At 41.3% G+C, this 22,797-nt stretch overlaps 1 long non-coding RNA gene across 1 annotated transcript; it reads left to right on the forward strand.

The window, feature by feature from the left end:
• Nucleotides 1-3,154: 3,154 nt before the first annotated feature.
• On the forward strand, nt 3,155-21,218 carry LOC122229960. The gene is made up of 4 exons (XR_006207215.1): nt 3,155-3,517; nt 5,432-5,508; nt 20,580-20,713; nt 21,053-21,218. It is a non-coding gene; the product is annotated as an uncharacterized LOC122229960 (long non-coding RNA).
• The last annotated feature ends 1,579 nt before the right edge of the window (nt 21,219-22,797 follow it).

The raw sequence follows: 22,797 nt of genomic DNA on the forward strand, positions 1-22,797 counted from the left end.
GTAATTTAAAAGGAATCAATTTCCAGATCTTAATTCCGTACGTTTCCTTTCATAGAACTGATCCACCTGAGAATAAGACTGCCTTCCCAATGCTGTGGGCTGTTCCCCTTGGTAAAAGAGAGGCTGGCCTCTCACTCACCCCAAATCTTACCATGAGGACCTACACTGGGATCCAAGTATTCTGGGTTGCCTGCTCCTTGAATGTTAAATCATGAAACACTTAGGGTCCCATTTTACCCAGAGTTTTGTTAAGCCTGAAGCTGTGCATGAATGGGACATGCTGAGCTGCTCGGAATTCAGAGTAACTGAAATGATACCGATTTGTAACGTATGTTCTTTAGTCTATAACTGGAATGTTTTTCCGAGACCACCAAATGTTTTGAGATATATCAAAGAAAACTCATGGGAAAATTTTTACATTTTTTTCTTTCAGATTTGATTCTCTCTCTCTCTTTTTTTTTTTAGAGAACACGTGTGTGAACAAGTGGAGCAGAGGGGGAGACAGACACAGAGAGAGAGAGAGAAAGAGAGAGAGAGAGAGAGAGAGAGAGAGAGAGAGAGAGAGAGTCTTAAGTAGGCTCCAATCTCAGCATGGAGCCCGATGCAGGGCTTGATTCCATGATCCTGGAATCATGACCTGAGCTGAAATCAAGAGTCGGACGCTTAACCGATTGAGCCACCCAGATGCCCCTAGATTTGATTCTCTTTATTCAATAAGCAGTTAAAATTTGTTTTAGCAAGTCATATTATAAAATATTTGTCAATTGTATTGATCCTCACCTGAATTCAAGTGTTTTATATTTTCTACTATTAATTTAAAAAAGCCTCTATATTGACGATGGAAAATCTTGATGTTTCAGAATTCTCTTAGGAAGTAGGAGAGCAAAAAAGTTTAGAGACCTGTCTCTGGCAGGACCAGCTTTCCGGCATTCTCTGAAAAACAGTAAATTAGGGCGACTTGGATGAAGAGCCATTAAGAGGCCCAGCATGAGGCTTCCACTCCAGAACCATCAGTTCTGTCCTCTGTCAGTTCTCTCCTCCGGGGCTCCTTCTGAAGCCACTTGGATAACTGCTCTCTCCCTTCTCCAGAAGCCCAAACTTGCTCTCAGGACAGGGTCAGATGACTTAGTTCATACTGAGGGATGGCTGATAATTCAGGGTTCATGCTCACACATGACTCAGCATTTGCTTCGGAACACTGGAGAAAATATAAGTCAGCGGGAGAGGAATGGCAGTGCTGGGGAGCTCTCCTGGCTCTCTGGCATCAGGCCACTGAAAGTGACTGACTATTCGTGCCAGTTTCCTTTGCAGGTGACTTTTTACTGGGACCAGTGCTTCTTGAGCCCCAACCAAAGAATGCTTCGGAATAGAGTTTCAGGATGTGGTCCAGGAGGCTGAGGCTGCAGGGTGGAACCTGGTCTCAGGAACACATTCCTTCTGGAAAGATCACATGAGGGAAGGGTTCGGGGAGGGCTTTAACCAGGAACACTTCTGCGGCTTCTCCTGGCACCACCCACACTGGGCCAGCTTGTGGTATTTGGGGCTGTGTTGCTTTCTTGAAAGTTAGAGAACAATCTGAAAGGGCCAATTTTGTTTCTTCAGCCTCACAGATGAATTCAGCAAAATATTTAGCAGAGTGCAAGAAATTCTGACCTCCCTCCCACCATTTTAGGAAAGCCCAACAAGCAAATCAAACACAAAGTGATGACATTTTCACTATTCACCTCCTGAACATCATTGCTGGCCTTGTACACCTTTGTTCAGTTTGTGGCAGGGGCTGCTGCTTCCAAAGGGAAGCCCCCGCCCACAGGACTGCTTTCAAGTAATCTTCCAAATCACCATCCCAAGAGGCGCCAGGAGGATTTATTTTCCAGAAGGCTTGATTCCTGAATGAGAGGACTTTGTAAGCCATCATAACGGCTCCTTTAGGCTTTGCTCCCTCACCCTTCCTTAATGCATCAGTTAAGACTAAGTTGAAAAAATAAAAGCAAAATCCCATCCAAATTGGCTGAAATAGTAAATGTATTCATTCATGTATCTGAAATCCAGTGGCAGTTGATGTTTCAGGTCAGTTTTGATACAGCCATTCAGACAAGGCTACTAAAGTCCTCACCTCCGTTTTGCCACAATATGGGGGCCATCCTCAGGCTCCACATGACAGGCCTATAGCCCACCTGGCCCCACACCTTCCACCCCATGGCTACAACAACTATACATTTCACATATTCAATCACACTCTACTGCCTGGGGTAAAAAAAAAGTCTTATTAAACAGGAAAGGAAAAGATTTCTTTCATAGAAAGCTTAGCAAACATCTTATTTCTTATTGTCTCAGACTGGGTTATGCGCCCCAGAACCAATCACTGGATTAAGTCAGCCAGGACCAACCCCTATTGTGGGGAAAGAGTAAACTCCACCCAAACCATAGGTAGACCCAATTCCTTCCCCACCTTGAGACCACCTCCTTGTTAAATACAACAAGGCTGATCAGGAGTGTTATTCTGACTAAACATCTGAGCTCTTGACCTTTGCCTTGCCATGACCTTCAAGGTGGAACCCCTCCTTTGGCCCTCCTGACAGACACTTTGGCTTCTAAATTTCTGTCTCTTCTAGATGCAGTGTGGGTTACTGATCCCAGACCAGTGCCTCAACTGCCTACCCCACTGGACTGGAACTTAGTTTTGATGGGAACATCTGTCTAATTCTCTCCTCTTCTCCTAAAGAGCTTTCCCCTTAAACATGGTGTCAGAGCCAGCCATTTTAGTACAGTGAAAGAGAACAGTCAGGTGAGTGATGGGTCCCCAGCCTCAGTTACTTTGATAAGTTAGCCTAAACGTAACCCATCCCGGTCTGTTCCAACCATCCTTCCTTTGGTCCCTTCCGGTTAGCTGCCTTGCTTGTAGCTCTAACCCTTGACCAAGGGCAACACTAATGATAAACATGATCTCTGCATTTCCACTAAGGGCTTCTCCGTAAAGTCAGCTGTTTGCATTTCTCTCTAGGCAACCCATTCAGATATTAGCCGCAACCAAGTTAGGACAGGAATGAGCCCCTGAAACTCGTTGGCAAAGATCTGCCTTCCTGTTCAAGCTCTCCTGGGGTCTCATGTGGACATTCTTCCTTCCTTTCAGGCATCTGGACTCATGAACCTTTGCTGGCCCCTCGGGGCCCCCTGCCCACGCCAGTGTGGTGCACCCTAGCCTTCTGCACACCACTGCACCCAGACTTCACACCTCAGCCACATCAGAGCTCAGCCCCACACACCCACAGTTAAGTCTTCCTTTGACCTTGGTAATGACCCAGTCAATCCTGGGAACAGCTCACTGCACCTGCGCTGCTTCTGTGAGCTGCAAGACGACTCTGTCATCCAACACGCAGGTGCCCTGTGTACCTACCTGGAAATCTGCCTATCCTTCCCGGCCCTGATCTCTGGAAAACCTCAGTTAGCATATATGAGTTCTTTCCTGGATGACCCTGTGTCCATCCCTTGACTTTGGAAACAAATGCAGCCTCCCCAGGTACAGTGGCACCCCAGGATTCTGGCAGCAGAAATTCCCTAAACCCACCTCCTATCTATTCTAATCCTACCTTGCTCCTCTCAGGTGAACTCCAATCCTGCTTTCCTTCCTAGCTTCTTCCCTTGTTTTTCCTCCTAAAAGCCATGTTTAACTGCTTTTTCACACTCTACTTTTCTTCTCCCATGTTTCCATCCTAAGCTTGCTAGGTAACCTGGTAAAGAAAAATATTTCACCCTTCTCATTTAACATTTGATGCACAGGTAGTCCTCTTTCCTCTCTTGACCTTTGCCTCTTAGGAAGTAGGAGAGCAAAAAAGTTTAGAGACCCGTCTCTTGCAGGACTAGCTTTCCGGCATTCTCTGAAAAACAGTAAATTAGGGCGACTTGGATGATAATATTATTAACATATTTCAAAAATTCAGCTTTGTCTTTCTCACTGCAACTCATTGCTCTGGGTGCGTCCATCCCAGAAGTTCACAGAGTAGAAGACCGGCTCACCATCTGTTCCCCTCCGTCCTTCTCCGTAGCACAAAGGATGGTCTAGACTTTAGAGGGCCCTAAAACTGAATTTTCCTTCCTTTGCATTGAGTCCTTGGGTATCTTTTTTACACCTGTGTTACTATAGGTGAACATCAATTCTGGGTTTTTCCAAAGGGGATATTTGGATCAAAACAAATGGGGTGGACACGACACTTTCTGAAGCTCCAGTCATGCAAGCACGTTCTTGCAATAGAACTCTAGGCTGGGGAGGAGATTCTTAGCATATGCCCTTCCGGACGTAGGCTAGCAGGAAGGGAATGGTGGTAACATATTGTAAAGGACTGAGGAGGTGGGGCAGAAGGGTAGAGAGAGTGGCATGAGGGAGAAGGCATGTGGGGGATGTTGCCTGCCCACCAGAGGTCACATGTGGGCCTGACAGTTGCCACCTGGTGCCTGTGACCATGGCCAGGATTAGAGGCAGCTGACTGGAACACTGATAATATTCCTGAATCTTCTCCACCTGGTGCCCTTTGGGGGGACTAGAAACATCCTTGAACTGAAGAGAACAACTGTTTGACCTTCCTCTTTACCACCTCCCTTCTCTAATAATGGCCAGGATGTAAGAATCAAGGCAGAAAGTTATGTTGGCCTTGAGAAGAGTCAAAAAAAAAAAAAAAAAAAAAAAATTCTGCCAGCCCAAAGCAACATTCAATTCTCTCCCAACCTGTTAGGCAACCTTTCCACAAATCTCCACATTACAGGTAGGGGAGGTGAGGGCTCAGTAATTAGCAGTCAGAACAGAGAACAAAACTTCTCATTAGCTCCTCCTGGTCTCTCAGGCCAAGCAAAAGCTCTCTCCTCACTGAGGCTATTTCTCCTTTCCTCTCCTGAGCCCTGGCAGACACAACAAACAAATCAAAACCTAAACAAATGAGGAAGCCAAAGCTTACTTGAACATTCAAAGATCAATGTAATTATAAGCATCTTTGTACTTTTGACTACTCCATTATTAATGTGAAATTAAACCCTGCTCTGAGCTCTCACAATCTGGGAAGTGTTCTGTAATCATTATTTACTGATACAGCCCTGATATTGAACACTAGGGAACAGATATAATAAATAAAGCATGCTGCAAGTCTTAGGTATGATTACTTTCACATCAGACCAGCATGGGTTTGAATGGGGCTTTGCAACTTGTTGAGCCACTTAAATTCTCTGAGTTTCAGCTTTTTCATCAATAAAACAAGGATAATTATACCTACCACCCAGGGTTATTGCAAAGGTTTCAAAAAGGCCTAACAGAGCTTTTGGAAAATATAGCATGTCCTCAATAAATATTATTATGCTACATTAATTAAAAGTTGCAACACAGTGTAATCAAAAGATCCAGATAAACAGAATGGCTCTTTTAAAAGTTTTTTCTTCCTTTGTGCAGTCAGCAGTGTTCGTGGAGCCCCTACACTGTCCCAGACACGATCCTAGAAGCAGGAAATACAGCAAGGAACAAGACAGGTATGGCCCCAGCTCTCCTGGTGGTTACCTGTGAATGGCAGGGAGACAACAATAGAAAAAGAAATAATAAAGAAGATAATTTCAATAGTCAAGTGCTGGGAAGGGAAGTAAGCAAGGTGATTTGATAGATAGTAACTGGCGGATTTTTGGGGAAGGCCTCTCTAAAAAGATGGAAACTGAAGTGACACCTGACAGAGGGAGGAATCGCAGGAATACATGAGGAGAAAGGTAGAGGAAATCCAAGTATACCGAGGCCCTGTTAGGAAGACAGAATGAAGACTGCTGTTCCTGGAGTGTCATGAGGAAGAAGGAGAGAGGTGTGAGATGAGGTGGGGCGGGAGGCGGGGGGTGGGGGTGGGTGGCAATGCAAGGGTTCTGGGTTCCTACCTCAACTCTGCCACCAATTTCACTTGGGATAAATCTCGTAAGTAAATGCTTCTAGCCTCAGTTTGGCTGTGTATAACATGGGGGAAGGGACTGGCCTTGATGTTGACATGAGTCGACTCTATGATTTGAACAGAATATAGATCGAACGCCATATTACTCTTCCTATGATGACAACATTGGAGTCAAATAGAATTCTTACAGATTGCCTGGTTTGATTGTAAGTGTATTGATCTTCAGGAAAGAGTTACCTATAAAACGTACCAGGCCCCACGAAATAGAACACTTACCTAGGATCATCCTTTGAATTAGTTGTGGCCAAAAGATTAGCTGACCACAGACTAGTCATGATGCGTGCATGAGCAGGGGAAGGGCAGAGAGAGAGGGGGACAGAGGATTTCAAGTGGGCTCTGTTGACAGCAGAGAGCCTGATGTGAGGCTGGAGGCTACAAACTGAGAGATCATGAGCTGAAGTCAGACACTCAACCGACTGAGCCACCCAGGAACCTAGTTTAAAATTTTTATTTTAATTTTTCTGTCCTGTGTCTTCTTGACCTTTTTCTCAAACAACTGAGGAGCATGTATCAAGTCACACAACTGGGTTTAGGAAAACTTTCTATTCTTTTTTATTTAAAAAAAAAATTTTTTTAATGTTTTATTTTATATTTGAGAGAGAGACAGAGACAGAGACACCGACACAGTGCAAGCAGGGGAGGGGCAGAGAGATGGAGACAGAATCCGAAGCAGGCCCCAGGCTCTGAGCCACCAGCACAGAGCCTGACACAGGGCTGAACCCATGAGAAGTGAGATCATGACCTGAGCCAAAGTCAGATGCTTAACCGACTAAGCCACCCAGGTGCCCCAAAAACGTACTATTCTGTTCAATAGCATTAACTCACATGGAAAACCATCCTAAATAGTCAAAATGCTCTTTGTAAATCTTCATCCTCTGGAATATTAAAACAACTCTGACTGTATTCTAGTTCCAGTCTCTTCGCTAGGTATTTAACATGCAGTTGGTCCGCCACCAGGGTTAAAGTGCATTTGAGAAATGACAAACCATCCACCATCATCACCAGTGACATAGCTGATTTAGGGTCCGAAGAAACTTACAACTAAATGAAATTCCAAGCCATCCAGATCAAGAAGGTTAGCACTCATCATGGGGTCATCCTAGTACAACAGATTTACACTAAAACTAGCCTGGTCCAATGAGTAACTCTCCTGCTCTTTTGAAAATTTATTTATTTATTTTGAGAGAGAGGCAGAGGGGCACAGCAGGGAGAGGGGCAGAGAGGGAGAGAGAGAATTCCAAGCAAGCTCTATACTCATAGTGCTCAATCTCATGAACCGTGAGATCATGACCTGAGCTAAAATCAAGAGTTGGATGCTTAACCAACTGAGCCATCCATGCACCCCCTATTATCCTGCTTTTAAGGGCATCTGTTTTTCAAGCCTTTGTAACTTCTTTGGCGAACTATTCCAAAACTTAAAAAACAACAACAAAAAGTTCCCAAATTCTTCGTTATTTCTCATCTGAAGCTCTTATATCGCTTTTTGAAATATTCCCAATTCTGCCTAAGTGGTACAGAGTAAGCAGGTGGTCTCTCTCCACACAGTAATATTTTAAAACAAATAACAGTACAATAACATAGTGCTTACTAATCTAGATTCTTTACAGACTACTCATTTAATCTTCACTGCAATCCCATGAGGGAGCTACTATTGTAAACCCCCTTTACAAATACGAAAACTGAGATACAAAAGCCACCTGAGGCAGAGCTGGGATTCAAACCCAGGCCACCTGACTCCAGGGTTCATACTTTCAGCCACATCACCATTTTGTCTCTCATAATTAAAATATCTAGTCAGGTTGCTATGCACAGATCTACCTGTTTCTTGGTTTAAGTGGTTCCTAAGAGAACCAGAAACATTTTTTCCCTCTCGCTATTTAATAAATAAATGTATTACATTTTCTTCATCCTCAAAATGAAAGCCCAAGGTCTGTGCTTTGTCTACAAACTTTCAGAAATGGTCTTTGATTTATTCATGCTTTGTCATTAATGGAGAAAAAGACTTGCTGAGCCAAACTCAGCCAGTGTTTCCTCCTCACCATCTAATTGTTTCAGAAAGCGTGGTCTCGTCCTGGAGTTACAGCAGGAATTCTGACCATCCACTATGACAGCAAGAGGCCACAAGATAAACTGCACAGTTAAGGCTGGCAAAGTAGATTGGAGACCCTAGGAGATGTATTGTTTAGGTTCATATGGAAGCTTTAGGAGTAGTCTGGCTTTTTTCCATCATTGTAAGACCTGTTCTAGGCAGAGAGGTGGTAGCTCAAGATGTCTGTCTATCTATCCATCTATCTATCCATCCTACACTACACTATTCTACTCTGTACACACACACCCGTGCACACACACACATGCATAAATGCACGCACACTCACATGTGCATTTTCTTTTCATTTTCTTTATTGGAACCAATGTGATAATTTCCTGCTCACCCTCTTGAGCCTTCATCATAGATAGAAAAGAAAAGCCCACTCCCCTAATTATCTACTTCCCCAGCAAATTTCTAAGCTATATAGAGAGAGAATGCACATAATTTAAATATATAAAATATTACACTCTATATCTATCATTTATCTATTTATCTGTCATCGATCTATCTTCTATCTGTAATAGACATGTATTTCAGACCATAAATTTAGTGCTCTAAAATATATAACTTCATTTAGTCTCCTAATAACCAATGTTAGTATGTCTTAAATGGAAACAATCTCAATCAAGAAGGGTTTTTTCCTTCCATCTGTCTAAGTTGCTGGGGAAGAACTGAGTGCTTGTCTGAGTGAGAGTAGGCATCTGATCTGGGTCATTATCCACCCAATAATGAATACCCATCCAATGAATGAGGCATCCTCATTCCTGTCTGGTCATCCATTGTCAATGCAGGGAGGCTTCAAGACTGCCAAGGTTGAACTCTCTCAGAGGTCATTCCAGGCCCCCCTTGTAGCCCAGGGCACAGATAAGTCTGTGAGGCTCCTGGGACCATGAACCCAGAACTCTATCATATACTCAGGTATTCCAGGGGACCCTGGCTCTGGCTGCCTCCCTGGCCTTTGGATGGGTTGCAGGGAGGAGGGATTGTGTAAGAGAGTATATAGATGCTCACCAGATTCTAGGATCTTATTTGTTTTTTGTTTTGTTTTGTTTTGTGTTTTGTGTTTTTTTGTTTTTTTACACTTCTCCTCACCTTCCGCTCAGGACCTCAGCATGGAGGAGGAAGCGGTACATGGAAACCCCCTCTCAGGCCACACCAGAGTTCAGTTAACTTCCCTTTGCCTCCCCTCCAATTCTCTTCTTTTCCTTCTCCCCTCACCTGTGGATCTTTGGGGGAATGATGAGTTGATAAGAAGACTCATTCTTTCTCATTAGTTTTTTTTAATGTTTAATTATTTTTGAGAGAAAGAGAGCATGAATCGGGGGCAGGGGGCAGAGAGAGGGCAGAGGATCTGAAGCAGGCTCTGCACTGACAACAGAGAGCCCAATGTGGGGCTCAAACTCATGAACCTTGAGATCATGACCTGAGCCACCCTAGCACCCCACACTAGGTTTTCTCTATGCCCTGAGCCCTTGCACTTTTGAAAACTAAAAGCCTTTTCTCTGCTATAATTAGTTGAGGCAAAGAGGTTCTGTGCCTCACTGATGCAATGGGGCAAAGGGACACAGAATGTGAGACACATTGGTCTCTTCATCAGTCACATGTACTCATTTAGGACTATCTAACATATGCCTACTCTATAATGCACAAGAATGATACTTATAGGCAAGATTCACCCATGTGTTTTTGGTCCATGGATTATAGTTTTTGTGAAAAATTAACCTATGAATAGTCATAGCCAATTACTAAATATTTAAGTCATAAATATGTTCAATTTATGTTTCTAATTTAGGGTTTTGGGGATGTTGAGAGAAATGGGGAACCAGAAAAGAAGAGAGAGAGAGAGAGAGAGAGAGAGAGAGACATAGATTTCTCATCACCCACTGAAGCAAGAACTCCTGACTCCAGCACTCTGTAACAGTTGACTTACTGTAACCCCAGTCATGTCATTTAGCTTAATTGACAGCCTCATTTTCATCATTAATGAGAGTTTAAAATACATGGCAAATATAAGATCACAGATTTCAAATAATGAAGTTGATGGTACTTGAGGTTTAAAATATTATCTGATTCATGAAGACATTTTAGGGCACTGATCAGACAATAAAGAATCCCTAGTCCTTGTACCAGATGCTACAATTCAGTATGTTTTTCTTGGTATGAAATTGCCTTCAAGCTAGACTCAGACACGCTTAGGAAAAAGTCAGATCAAGTAAGATCTTTGTATGCAAATTATATGTAAAAGGAATTGTTGAAGAAGAAGCAAATCAGTCTTTGATTGGATTGATCACATTTCTAAAAAAAATTTTTTAATGTTTATTTTCGAGAGAGAGAGGGAGAGAGACAAAAGGTGAGCAGGGGAGGGGCAGAGAGTGAGGGAGACATAAAATCTGAAGCAGGCTCCAGGCTCTGAGCTGTCAGCACAGAGCCCAACACGGGGCTTGAACTCACGAACCGTGAGATCATGACTTGAGCTGAAATCAGACACTCAACTGACTGAGCCACCCAGTCAGCCCAGGATTGATCACATCTTTAACTTCTTGCTACTAGTCTAAGGCAAGAATTTAATTTTTATTTTTCCTTAAACATGCAAAGAGAAATATTTCTCCTGTAGGTAAGGAGATTCATTGTGGCAGGTTTTGATTACCTGTGTGGAGGGCACAGCTATTTAGAGAAAAGATAACCCCATTTTTCAGACTAGCCTGAATCTTGAGAGGACAATATTCCTCTTCCAGGTTGTTGGCCATGAGTCTGTTTTTGTTCCTGGATGTGTAAACATATTGTCACTGTAAACCCTGAATGATAAGACTGAGGGAAAACATAGTCTCAGGAATTACCTGGAAAAAAGCCAGGATTACCTGGAAGGGTAATCCTAGGTGGAATCCTAGGGGGACAGGATACCCAACTGAAGTTAAATTTCAAAAAAAATAGTACATATAAGTCCCAAGTATTGCACAGGACACCCCTACAGGAGTGGGATCATGTGAAGACAGGAAGTGGCTACTAGCTAAGAGCTCAGTGGAAATAATAAGTGCTCATCAACCAAAAGAGTAAACAAGTGGCCACAGAGGCCACTTGACCCCTGGCCTTTCCAGCTTCAGAAAGTAGCTCAGAACCAAATTCCCCCTTAGGAGCCCTAAAAATGCAACCGGCAAACTGAAACAATGGTACTAACATGAGCCTACCTTGGAATTAGCCTGAGCAGCTTCGCACAACATTCAAGGGAGACCAGAGTGGGGCAGAGAAAGGAACGAGAGCCAGTGCACCCAGGTGGCTGTGTCTGTCATGCCAATCTGTGGCTCGTCTTTAAATTATCTTAGCACACAAAATCTGTGTTCCGGAAGCTCATCTGTTTCTGTGCTTTTGTATTTTCCTTTTTTGGTCTTCTTGTGCTTTCCCCTTATTTGTCAATCAACTTTCTTTTTCAAAATTCTAGCTTTTGTGACTGAATAATTAACATCTATGCCTCTTGTCTTGATTACCCTCATCAATCCATCCTCTGTGGCAATCTGACGACTTTCTGTCTATTTTAAAATCAACTTTATTGAGGTATATTTTGCATATACTTCACCAATTTTATGTGTATGCTTCTGTGTTCTGATAAATGTATCCAGTTATATAAACACCACCACAATCAAGATAGAACTTTCCATAACACCAAAAAGCTCCCTTGTACTTCTTTGTAGGTAATGTCTTCCTTCTATACTTGGACCCTGGCAACCACTGATGTGCTTTCTGTTACTACAGTTCTAGAATTTCATATAAATGGAACCATATTGCATATAATCTTTTGCTTACAGCTTTTTTCACTTAGCATAATGCTTTTAAAATGCATCCATATTGTTGTGTATATCAGTTGTTCATTCCTTTATACAGATCTTCCAATATTTTGTTAGATTTATACCTAGTGTTTCACGATTTTTGATGCTAAGGCAAATGTTATTTTTATTTCAATTTCTACTTATTTATAGCATATGGAAATGGAATTTATTTTTTCATGTTGACATTGTATCTTGCAAAGTCGCTAAATTACTTTTCAGAAAAGTAAATACTTTTCAGAAAAGAAAAGCAGCTTTTTCGTAGATTCTTTGATATTTTTTATGTGGATAATCATGATACCTAAGAATATGTTTGTTTTTTTTTCTTTCCAATATATATGCATGCTGTTTCTTTTTCTTGCCTTACTACACTAGCTAGGACCTCTAGTACAACACTGAATAGAAGTGATGAGATTGAAGGGTGCCTGGGTGGCTCAGTCAGTTAAGCATCTGACTCTTGATTTCGGCTCAGGTCATGATCTCACAGCTTGTGAGTTCCAGCCCCACATTGGGTTCTGAGCTAACAGTGCAGAGCCTGCTTGGGATTCTCTCTCTCCCTCTCTTTGCCCCTCCCCTGCTCATTCTCTCTCTCTCTCAAAATAAATATTTAAAAATATATATATAGTATATATTATTATTACATAAATATATATAATATATATTATTGTATAAATATATTATCCTTATTATCCTTTTGTTGTCTGCAGGATCTGTAATGATATCTTCTGTTTCATTCTTGATATTTGTAATTTGTTTCTTCTCTCTTTTTTTTTCATGTCAATCTTGCTAGAAGTTAGTCAATTTTATTGATTTTTTCCAAAGAACTGTTTTTTTTGTTGTTTCAGTGATTTTCTCTATTGTTTTTCCATTTTAAATTTCATTAATTTCTGCTTTTCTTATAAATATTTTCTTCTTTCTGCTTACTTTGGGTTTAATGTACTCTTCTTTTTCTAGTTTCTTTTTTTCTTAAATTTTTTTAACATTTATTTATTTTTGGGAGAGGAGGGGCAGAGAGAGGGAGACAGAGCCTCCAAAGCAGGCTCCGCACTGTGAGAGCAGAACCGATGTGGGGCTCAAACCCAAGAACCATGAGATCATGACCTGAGCCAAAATCAAGAGTCAGCTGCTTAACCAACTGGGCCACCTAGATGCCCCAAATTTCTTAAAGTGAAAGCTCAGAGGCATTACTTCTTTCCTAATATCAGTCTAATTCTATAAAATTTCCTCTAACCACTACTTTAGCTGATATGCTTTGTTTTCATTTTCATTTGATTAAAACTATTTTGTAATTTACCTTGTGATTTTCTCTTTGATTGGTGAGGTATTTCACTCTGTACTGTTTAATTTCCAAATACTTAGTGATTTTCAGGATATCTTTCCGGTATTGAGTTTTAGTTTAATTCAGTTATGGACAGAGAACATACTTTGTATGATTTCAATACTTTTTAATTTGTTAAGGTTTGTTTTATGGCCCAGAATATTATTTATATTAGTGAATATTCCATGTATACTTGATAAGAAAGTATATTCTGCTGTTGTGTGAAATGCTTTATAAATTAATAAGGTATAATTTGTTGATAGTGTTTCCAGACCTTCTACATATTTTTTAATTTATTTTATTTTTTAATTGAAATATAATTTAATACCGCAAAATTCACTCTTCATGTATATAATTCAGTGTTCATTAATACATTCACAAAGCTATACAAAATCACAACTATTTAATTCCAGAATATTTTAATCACCCCAAAAGAGACCCCATGCTCCAAATAGTGTCACTTCCCATTTGCCATTTCCCAACCCCTGGCAACCACTAATCTACTTTCTGCCTCTATCATTTTGCCTATTCTGGACACTTATACAAGTGAAATCATACAATATGTGGCCTTTTGTGTCCAGTTTCTTTCACTTAGCATAATGTTTTCAGGTTTCATTCATGTTTAGTATTGGAACCTCATTTTTTGATAGCCCAATAATATTCCACTGTATGATGTATAGTCAATCCTAATTATTCAGAGTCTACATTTTTTTAATGTTTATTTTATTCATTTCTTTTGAGAGAGAGAGAACTGCGGAGGGGCAGAGAGAGAGGGAGAGGGAAAGAATCCCAAGCTGTTTCCACACTCAGTGTGGAGCCTGATGTGGGACTCGATCCCATAACCCTGGGATCATGACTAGAGCCAAAATCAAGAGTTGGAGGCTTAACCGACTGAGCCACACAGGCGCACCTCAGATTCTACATTTGCTAATTCGCCTACCCTCAAAAATTTATTTGTAACCCCAAAACCATAATTCACAGCATTTTTGTGGTCATTTGTGACATGCAAAGAGTAGCAAAACATTGGAGTCACCCTATGCACATGTTTCCAGCTGCAGTCAAACAAGATGATGCTCAGGCTTCTTGATTCAGTTCTCTTAGTACCAACAAGTGTTCTTTTTTGAGTCTATTTAGTGCCGTGTTTTTGGGGGGGGGGGTTGTGTGCTTTTTGTTGATGATTTTGCTTTTTTTCTTCCAAGATTTATTTAAATTCAAGTTAGTTAGCATACAATGTAGTATTGGTTTCAGGAGTAGAATTTAGTGATTCATCACTTACATATAACACCCAGTGCTCATCTCAAGTGCCCTCCTTAATGCCCATCACCCATCTAGCCCATCCCTACACCCACTTTCCCTCCAACAACCCTTAGTTTGTTCTCTACAGTTAAGAGTCTCTTATGGTTTGCCTCCCTGTTTTTATCTTATTTTTTCTTCCCATCCCCCCATGTTCCTCTGTTTTGTTTCTTAAATTCCCCATATGAATGAAATCATATGGTATTTGTCTTTCTTTGGCTGACTTATTTCGCTCAGCATAATAAACTTTGGTTCCATTCACGTCGCAAATGGCAAGATTTCATTCTTTTTGGATGATTTTGCTGTTGAAAATGGTCCCCCAAGATAAATGCTGAAGCATTCCTAAGCACAAGAAGGCTATGTGCTTGATAGAGGATAGAGAAAATGCATTTGTTAGGTTAGCTCTGTTCAGACACGAGCTGTGGTGCTGCTGGTGGTGAGTTCAACATTAACGAATCTGGTGTCTTTAAACAAATAAGGTGTCTCTAAGCAGAACCGAACATAAAAGAAGATTTGTGAACTGATCAGTTGGCAAAAATATTGTGACTAAAGACTCATGAGAACCTACCTCTGTATTCCCTCTAGATGTAATGGTTCAATGTTCAATGGTAAATGCTAATTTAACGTTCATGGTGACTTTATCAACTGTATTGCATTTTGTGGTAAAACCCAGTCATCAGCTGATGGATATCAGAGTTGTTCTACTTTTTGCCACCATCATGTAACTATAAATATTTATGTACAGGTTTTATGATATTCTTTCTGATTTTCTGTCTACTTGTTCTGTTATTTACTGAGAGAGAGATGCTGAAGATTCCAGCTGTAATTGTGGATTTGTCTCTCTCATTTCAGTTCCATCAGTTTTACTTCATGCATTTTGAAGCCCTCTGCACATTGAGGATTATTGTAGCTTGGCTTAGTGTTATATAATGTCCCTCTTTACTCCTGATAATATTTCGTGTCTTAACTGGATGCCAGACACCATGAAGATTACGTGCCGCATTTTGTTATATTCCTTTGAATAGTGTTGGATTTTATTCTGGGGCACACATAAGGTACTAGGAACCATTTGGATCCTTTTGAGCTTGTCTCTCCTGCTCTGTTGAAGTGAGTTCATAGCATTCTTTAGCATATGGCTAATTTAGCTCTACTACTAAGATAATACCATTCTGAGGATTATACTCAGTATTAGAAGGTCTTTCTACTCTGGCTTGCCGAAATATAAGCAATTCCAGCTCTAGTAATTGTTCTGCCAGTTTCCAGAAGCTCTGATACATGTGTAGATATATAATCGGCCAAACATTTGAGGGCATTCCTCTCCTTTCTCTCTCTCCCTCCTTCCCTCTTCTCCCTTCCCTCTCTCCCTCTCCTTTCTAGTATAACACTCAGAAAATTCTAGCTGCCTTGACTTGCCCCCAATTCTGATCTCTGTCTCCTCAATTCAGTGAGATTGTTGAACTGTATTGGATTCCTCCTTCCTATGTTGCAGCCTAGAAATACCCTGTAGACAATGAGCTGGGACTGCCACAGGGATCACCTCATCTCTTTCCCTTCTATTACAGATCGCAATCCTGCACTGCCTGTTGTACATCTGAGAACTGCTGTTTCATGTATTTTGTTTGGTTTTCTAGTGGCTTAAGGCAGGAGGATAAATCTGGTCCTGGTTCCTCCATATTGACCGAAAGCAAAATTCCTGAAAGCCTCGGGTGCTCTTCTTAAGACAAATCTAATCCTGTTGCTCCTCTTCTGAAAACATTTCAATGACTTCCTTGGCAATCACTTTTTAGAAGAGTTAATAAATGAAGGAGGAATGAGACCTGTGGGTGTCTCTAAAGATAGAAGAAGCTAAAACATGTTCTTTAGAGAGCCAGAAATAGTAATAGAGTCTGACAATTAAAGGTGCTAACTCATAAGTGGGGGGAGGTTGGGGAGTATCACAAAGGTAATGGAGTAAATGATGGTCCAGGATCCTAGTGTCTTGGACAGAGAATCCCTCTGCCAGAGGCCACAGGTATGACTAAAACAATATTCCACTCTGGACATTCCAGCTATACAGTTTCATCCCACCCCCCTCCCCCCCGACCTATACATCCTTCATTCCATGGAATTTGTCCAAGAATATAGAGCATGTAAATCATTTTTACTATGTTGCCAGGTTCTGGAAGTAGGGTGGGGATTTTCTGAAAGAATTAGAGAAATAAACTGAAAACATCTTCTTTTGCTTCCAAGATTGAAAACTGAGAAGACAGAAAGACAGGCAATACTTTATTGAGATGGACCTAATCAGTTGGTGAAAAGTTGCATTCGTGGATGAGGTCTTAACCTGTCTGCTATGGACTAAAGTGTGCTCCCTCCCTAGATTCATAGTTGAAGCCCTAATCACCACTGTGACTATATTTGGAGAAAGAGCTTTTAGGAGGTAATTAAATTAAATGAAGTCATAAGGGTGCAGTCCTAAACCAATAGGATTGGTGGCTTTATAAGATTCAATAAGATGAGGAGGAAGAGAGAGATGGACTAAGGAAAGGCTATGTGAACACATAGTTAGGTGGTGGCTGTTGGAAGGCCAGGAAGGGAGGTCTCCCTAGAACATGAGCATGCTGACATTCCAGTCTTGGACTTCCTACCTCCAGAACTATGAGAGAGTCATTTTCTGTTGTTTCAGCCACCGAGTCTATGATATTTTGTTATGGAAGCCCAAGCTGACTAAGACGCTGTGGAGGAACCATGTTAAGATCAGGATGGGACCACTTGGGAAGGAACTTATCCTTTGCTTCTGGGTGATTCTTGGGCTGACAGAGCCACATAAGCCACAATCAGAGAAGGAGAAGGGCTCTCTGCTCTGATTGCTTTTTGCTAAAACTGTTTACTTGCCAGGGAAGGACCATTGTACTTCTAATGTTTTTGACTTTCACTCTGGGTTCTGGGGAGATCTGGGGCTGCCTTGGGTACCTAGAACGGTACTGGCTACGATAAGAAAGATACTGACATTTACTGAGGATTACTACATAATGTGATGTGCTGGACCATAGAGAGCTCATCTTATGTAATCTTAACAGCAACCTTCATTTTACGATTTTATTTTTAAGTAATCTCTACACCCAATGTGAGGCTCGAACTCACAGCCCTGAGATCAAGAGTTGCATGCTCTACCGGCTGAGCCAGCCAGGTGCCCCAACGGCAATCCTCATTTTATAGCTGAGAAAACTGAGGCTCAGAAAGGTTACATGCATGCCCTCAAGTTGGATCTCTGTGCCATAAAATGAAAGAGATTCTCAGATCTTGTGCTGAGAGTGAATGCCAAGTTAGAAGGCTGACCCCAAACTAAGGGAACATACAGAGTGTGACATGTACTTGTACGTGTCATAGTGAATTATGGACAGAAGAATCTTCTTTGGAGAACTTACGTACTGTCACAGTACAAATTTCAAAAAGTTGTACAAATATCGCGTGAACAAATGTCAAATGTTTTATTTAAATCATTAATGAGAAAACTACTAAGACAGTAAAGCTGGTGCAGAGAGCATTGGAATTGGGTACTTACAGGCAATAAAACAAAAAAAAGAGATTGCTAGATTAGATACAAAACTGGTTATAAAACCATAATTTTTAAGGTTATCTTTTCTGCCAGACAGAAATCATTTGCATCTCTACTAGACAAAAAAAAAAAAAAAAAATCTACAAGTTAACATGTAATTTCACAAAGTTTGGGACCATTAAACATTAGTGACAAAAGGAGTCAAACGAAGACACATTTTTCTAGACAATTTAATACTCATTGGTAGGTTTGTGAAGCAATGCCCCCGTATGCCATCAAAAGGCTGTGTGGGTCTTATTTCTACTATAGACTTATTGGTCCTGTTTCCACGTTTGGGTTGATTATTTTTCTTGGTCTTATTTCTAAGTTTGGGTTGATTGTTTTTTTTAAAAAAAAAACACATTAGGAAATCTATTATAAGAGTCAAGCGGTGACAAGGAATGGGTACAGGCTTTATGAGGCTGGTAGCTTATGTAATATTGGGGTCTCTCTTTTTAAAAAGAATGTAAAAATATTTTACTTTTTCAAATCTTAAAAATATATATGAATATGAGAACACGTGGTTTACATTTCTCCAGGGCCTAGGGAGGGGCTATGCACAAAAAGTTCCTCGAGGTTTAAGCTACATTAATTTCATGGTAAATTGCCTCTGTCTTTGACCATAGCATTATTTTGTGTAAGAATAATAAAGCAGTTGGTATAACAGGTATGTATCGCCAACCTAAATACCTACGATTTCTTTGTGTTACCTAATACTGTGTATCATGTTAAGATCATTTGGTTCACTATTCCAAGTTATTAACACAGGCAAATCAGTTGAGTAAGTTCTCTACAGCCTTGCAAATTGTCTTTAAAATTTTATATGACGGGGAGCAGTTGGTGGAGCCTCTGACTCATGATTTCAGCTCAGGTCATGATTTCACAGTTCATGAGTTCGAGCCCCACATCAGGTTCTGTGCTGATGGTAGATCCTGCTTGGGATTCTCTCCTTCCCCACCCCCCTCACCCTGCACCTCCCCTCCTCTCAAAATAAATAAATAACTTTAAAAAAAATTTTTTTATACCAGGAAACACACCCAGGCATTGAATTTTCACTGGCCAAGAAGACACAGAGGGCTAGTATTAAAAAAAAAAAAGAAGAAGAAAAGAAAAGAATCATTTGTGTTTAGTCCACGTGTGACAGAAAACTTTCTAAATGAATGTGTATTCTCGTCAGACTCTTCTATCCACATTCACTACAGAGGCTTCTGCCTTTATCAGCTCAATTCCTTCTAAACTCTAAGATCCGCCTTTACCAGAATAGTTCTTCTACCTTTTGATGGAGACTTGAGGTTGGGGAGTGAGGGGAAGGAAGAGAGAAGGGAGGTTCAAGGAGAGAATGAGAGGCAAGTATGTATACATGTACTGAGCACTTTCTATGTGCCAGGCATCATCCTAAGGGTTCTGCATGTATTAACCTACCTGAGGGGGCACTACTATTTATATATATTATTACTACTTACATTACAAAAGAGGAAACAAAATGATTAAATAACTTTCTCTCAGGTATAGCCAAAACCTACATGTATATATCCCAAAGCAAAGTCATGTTCAAAGAAACACAAAAGATTTTGTTTTTTCTTTGTAGTGGAGAACCTTGAGTCAAAACCCAGAGTTTGTATCTCCCTTATTAAAATCCCTTGGCTTCTCCTAGTGTCTAATTCCCTATGTATTTGGTTGCAAATGACAAAAATCCAACTCAAACTTTCTCAAGCCAAAAGGGTAACTAGAAGTGTCTGCCTTCAGGTATGGTTGGATCTAGCACCTTTAGTGATACCATCAGAACTGTTTCTCTCTCTACCTCTTGGCTCTCTTTTCTTCTCTGTGATGGCTTTCTTTTACCTGCACTTTCTCCCAGACTGCTGTGGGAAATTGCCTCCGGCAGCTCCAGCCTCACACAATGCCTAGAACTAGAAACCTCAGAGAAAAATAGAACCTTCTCTTTCTCTCTCTGCCCCCCCCCCCTTCCTCCTTCCCTCCCTCTGTCTCTTGATGTCTACACATCACATCACAGGGAAGACCAGTGCCCTGAAGGATTGACACCTCTGACTGGTCACATAAGGGAGGTGGGGAAGGTCTGAGGAGAGTTTAATCCTTCCGGGACCATACGGAGTACGAGAAGCATAGTGCCCCAAAGGAAACGAACATACCATTATAAGACAAAGGGGAAACAGCAATCAGGTAAAATCAACAGACTTCCAATATATCCTGAAAAGCTCTGCTCTCCCTCCCTCTGCTGACCCAGAACTCCCTGTCATTCATGCTATTCAGAAATAATCATCCCACACCCCAACAGCCCTACACCCATCTACCCAGAGCTCTCAATAGATTATATTTCTGCTTTGCTACTCCCCGCTTCCATGGCCTCCTTTTAATTTAGAAGTACATGTCAATCATTTACATTTTAATGTGATTTTTTTTTTTTTTGCTAATGCACTGTGTCCTGATAACATCTGGTTGTAAAGCCTAAGCACGCAATTAAAGCCTTTATTTCCAGCTTAAATTAATTTTTGTATAGGCAACCAGGGAGGAAGGCTCTCCTCTGTGACACGTGAAAAGTCCAGCTGATGTCCATTTTCCCCTGTGCAAGTCATTAGCACACAGAGCCACCAATGTCAAGTCCTTCCACTGACCACACACCAGATCATCAAGGTAGGAAAACAGAATCTGACTGCAGCCTGTACCCCGAGAATTCCTTCCACAAACAGTCATAGGATTTCTTTTAGTCCTGGGACACATTGGCAGCCACTTCTCAAGGGGATTTACTAGGACTCAGAATGATCTTGCCTTCTCTTGTTACCCAAACCAAAGAGTTGGCCCGATCACATTTCATGTGACATCACCATACCTGAGCAGCCCTCTTAAATATTCTTGCACAATTCTCTTTATATTTGCTCTCTCAATTGGAGCAAAAACACTTTATAACCCCTCAACTTAGTGATTTTTGACCACTTAATGCTTCTTCTTCTTCTTTTTTTTTTATCTGCAAAGTAAATCTTTTGCAAGGCCTGCTACAGCAACAAAGGAAGGGAGAAATATACTGGCAGGGTGATGGCGCAGCATCCCAGATGCTACAAACAGCGGGAGTAAATGGAACGCGACATTTCTTCCCCAGCACTGGGCGGAGGAGGCTATTAGTAAATTGACTAAGAGCTCACACACGCCTGGAGCAGCAGCAGTGAGATCTCCACTGCTGGGCCAACCTTTGGTTTTTAAATACATTCTGCCCACAGGTGGCCCAATGTTTTCTCCAAATTGTTTCTTGTCAACAAATGAGCTCACCCCTCACCCCCTAGTTTTCGCCCCAAAGCATTGCAAATTCTACCTCTACCCTGTGAGCAAAACAAAAGTGGATTTCGAGTGGAAGAAAATGCATTATATATTCTTCTATTTCTTCCACATTCTCCTGGTTGGATTGGCATTGATTCATGTGGCAAACTTATTCCCTAAGGAAAAGGCTTTACTAATATAGAAATGCTAAACAATACACACATCACCAGAGTTTATTTTCTTCATTCTGGTGGGGGGACTGGCCCCTATGGGCCCGTAATCAATAGGAACTTGCTATTTCCTTGCTGTAAAACACTTGGCTGTAAAAGATTGCCTTCCCTTCCTGTCTTCCCTAGGGCAATGTTTCTCTGCCAACCAATTCCATTGTGGCTGAGGTCCCAAAGACAGCTTAGGCTGTGTTTCCAGGAAAATTCAGGCATGTCCAGGTACCTCTGAAACACTGTGGACAAATAACAGAAGCCCACTTCCAGATCTGTTTTTCACAAAGGTCCAAGAAGCTTACTGAAGGAAACTCTTAAAGAAGGAGAATAGAATTGGCGTGTGCGAATGTGAGTGCAGGAGTGATTAGGAGTGAAGAGCTCACCTTGCCCTCTGGACTGGCCTTCCTGCTGTCCTCCCTCTTAGTTTTCCCCTGTACCCCTTCTCCTTCAGGTCTCTGGCTAGAGCTGGGGATGTTGAAACACAAAAACAAAGGAGAGGTGTTTCACTAAAACCTCTGGAGGAATTTGAGAGACGAAAGGCATATTCCCTTGTGGCCCATGTTTCAGGGTGTAACACAAATAGACAAAAATGTATTTTCCCCATTTCATGGAGGGCAATCTGGAAGCCCAGTATTGTCAACCAGAGCAGCAAAGGGCCAGAGCCACCTGGCACAGCCCAGTCTATCTAAATGAAGAAAGCTAGAAGGATGTCTCAGGGAACAAGCTCACAACATGGAGGCAGGTTACCATCATGCCTCACTGAGGCTGCCATGATCCTGCACTATTTGGTAATAATTTCAGGAGGGAAAGGGGACGGGAAGGATATGTAGCTAGAGTTGCTGTAATTCTGTGATTAGTGGCTGAGTCAGTAAAAAACTAACTTTATTAGTATTTCTGTGACTATTTTCCCCCAGGTTTCTTGTAGGGAATTATGAGATTCACAGTTATGGTAAAAATGCATTTGCTCAACTGTCTGTGCTCTCCCCCCTCAATACAATTTTGATTCTAAGTTACTCCGTTTTCTAGTTCCTAAATAAGCTGACATTTACGATCAATCTGGTTTTTCTTTAGTCCTGTAATGTACACCATTTCCAAGAGGTCCCTGGAGGTGTGGAAAGTCGAGGCAGGTCTAGAGATTACAATATTGGTTTCAAATAACAAGTACACTTCCAGCAGGAAAAAGAGAGCAGGCCAAATCTTCAGTCAGACTTCTACTGGGTGTCCCTTTTTTAAGACTGCAATTTG

Source organism: Panthera leo, chromosome C2 (assembly GCF_018350215.1).
Source record: "Panthera leo isolate Ple1 chromosome C2, P.leo_Ple1_pat1.1, whole genome shotgun sequence".
Classification (NCBI taxonomy): Eukaryota; Metazoa; Chordata; class Mammalia; order Carnivora; family Felidae; genus Panthera; species Panthera leo.